At 38.8% G+C, this 2,840-nt stretch overlaps 1 long non-coding RNA gene across 1 annotated transcript in view; it reads right to left on the minus strand.

The window, feature by feature from the left end:
* Positions 1-1,084: 1,084 nt before the first annotated feature.
* LOC109178636 overlaps positions 1,085-2,840 on the minus strand; it is an 18,598-nt gene continuing 16,842 nt past the window's right edge. The window contains exon 3 of the long non-coding RNA XR_002053742.1: positions 1,085-1,200. This is a non-coding gene — a long non-coding RNA (uncharacterized LOC109178636). The remainder of the gene's footprint in view (positions 1,201-2,840) is intronic.

Raw genomic sequence — 2,840 nt, forward strand, 5'->3', positions numbered from 1 at the left:
TGGATTTCGCTGGATTTTCTCTTTCATCCTTTGTTTTCGCCATTTAGATTTATCTCTCTATGCCTGTTCACGTTTCTTTGCGGGTCGCCTCTTTTCTTCATCCCTGCTCTCTTCTTCTTCGCTGCCTCAGAACTCTTCAATTATTCATCTAAGATTCGCAGATTCCCAACCCAATTGAACTCTTCCATCTCCAATGTCCCCTCGCCTGGCACTCCGTCACTGCGGCACTCCAGGTTCGAACCAATCTTCATTATTCTTCAAATTTAATCTCTTAATTTGTTTTCACCTAATGTCTAATTCTTCCATAAATGCCCTATTCTCTAAAATTTCAATCTTCAACCTATTTTTTTATATATATTTTTGTAATTCATATTGTATTTGTATGTATATAAGTAGAGAACTGGGGAAAGAATTGGGTGTGGAACTTTGATATTTTATTCTAATGGAGTAATGGGGGGGGGGGGGGGGCAGGGATTAAATGTAATATGCTGAATTACTTTTGTGCATTTAAGTACGCTAAGCTTGTAAAGGCCAGGGCTGGGGATTTTAATTCTTTGGTGTTCTGTTAGAGCTGTATTTCTGATCTTTATGTCTTTAGATTTGAGCTTTTGTGCATTGTAATTTGAATGATTTTGGCTAGAAGCAAGTTCCTAGTGGTCTTGTAGTTTTCAGGGCACATCATATATTACAATTAATTTCATAAGATATTGATAATGTGTGTGTGTGTATCTAGGATGTTAGCTGTGTTTGTAATCTTTTAAGTTGTAATTTTTGTGAAAATGGTGTACTTGTGTGGATAGGCGATATTTTGTTCTTCCTTTTCCTTATTTCCCAATTCCTGTGCAGAATTAGAACAAAAGAATACTGGCATGCAAGCAGGGTCACCTTTTGATTCTCAAAGGGTAGAACCATCCCAGAAGCTATTAGTGTCAACTCCACAGTTGGATGTGGTTGACGATCGGTGTGGGCTGTTGTATGGAAGCTTGTTTCTGGAATGGTGCAGATGCATGGGTGGGAAAGTGCAAAAGAATGCTGATGGGAATTGAGAAGGGTGGCAATGTTGTATAGCATATATAGATTAATTGGAGTGTGAAATGTTTTTTTTTTTTTTGTTTAGAGTGATTTTCCTTCATTCCTCCACCCCTCCTCCCTCTCCCACGCAGGGCTAGCTTAGTTAACCTAATAACCTTAACATTTGTTCTTGAGCATCATAGCACATACTCATTGACTCAAGTGCACACACAATTTTATCTAAGTGCATACACAGCACAATCCAAGTGCACACCGAAATAAATTAACATATTTTCCTATATAAACTAATTTTGCAAATTATGGCACACACAGTGTAACTTAAGTGCACACAATCAACTCAAGTGCACAGCCTAATTTATCAACCCAGGTGTACACCAATTTGTTCTACGTCTTTTCATCTACATACTCATTATTTACATTATGGCACACACAGTTTAACTCAAGTGCACATCGTAGTCTTTAAAATCAATCTAGTTTTGGTGCATGCACACATTCGTTAACCTAAGTGCACACGATATTTCGTATATCAATTTTCTTGAGCATCATGACACAAACTCGTTGACCTAAGTTCACACACAACACAATCCAAGTGCACACCAAAATGTTTTATCACTTACACAAACTAATTCTGCAAATTAACCCAAGTGCACACCCTAATCTATCAACCCAGGTGACACAGTTCAACCAAAGTGCACACCAACTTCTTTTACGTATTTTCATTCACATACCCATTATTTAAATTATGGCACACACAGTTTAACCCAAGTGCACAACATAGTCATTAACACCAATCTGTTTTTCCGGAACACAAGTGCACACCGGCCAGGGTTAGGGGGTATTGGTGCATGCACATTGGTATATGTATACATGCACACATTTCGTTCAGTGTATCGGTGTGTAATTTTATGTGGTATTGTATGTCGTATTATGTGTTAAACGCAAGTTCGCAGCATGATAGTACGTCTCGAACTAAGTTCTGAGGTTTCAATATGGCGGTAACATTGCACACGTTGGCACACGATGCACAACCCTGGTGCACACTAACTTTTGAGACACCTATTCAACTGCTCTGAGTCTGAATTCTTTGACTCATCAATTACCCTAGAAGTACATACCAAACGGTAGAACATCTTCCTGGTTTTCAAGATGTTCAGAGCGATAGTTTTTTCGCACATAGATCAAGCAAACTCCTGTTCATGGCTACACTAATACTTCACGGTATTTCACACACATGTAAGAAGCATACCACACTTATTCATCACATAACGGCACACTCATTGTGACCAGGGTGCACACTGGTGTGTATATAATGTTTTATCAAAACGCACAACCTACTACATGTAAGTACTCAAAATTTAACCCAAATATATATCCATAAGCATGTATAATCAAGTTTTCTTGTTTTTATTCATTCTATAATGTTGAAATCGTAGCAAGAACTAAGTTTTACTTTGGCTTTTGGCGGAGCAGACAGTTGTGGCTATCATGGTGTCTGTATAGGTTGCAAGTCCAACACTTTCTCCATCAAGGCTCCGGTCAAGCTTCCGGTTTTCTTTCATGAAAAGCCTTGAAATACTTGTGCACAAACAATGGGTTTGACGTTCCTCTATTGAGAACACTACATAACCACCACCATCTATTGATCATTTGAATACTATTTTGGCATTGCATCCCACCCTATTTGTCACACGTTGCCTTTTGGATGGGGTGTTGATTTGTTCCGAGAGCACACCAACAACACTCTCTTCACTAGTAGGAAGCTTGAACCCAACACGTGAACACAACACATACTTCCATGTTATCTCCCC

This window comes from Ipomoea nil, unplaced genomic scaffold (assembly GCF_001879475.1).
Source record: "Ipomoea nil cultivar Tokyo-kokei standard unplaced genomic scaffold, Asagao_1.1 scaffold0865, whole genome shotgun sequence".
Taxonomy (NCBI): domain Eukaryota; kingdom Viridiplantae; phylum Streptophyta; class Magnoliopsida; order Solanales; family Convolvulaceae; genus Ipomoea; species Ipomoea nil.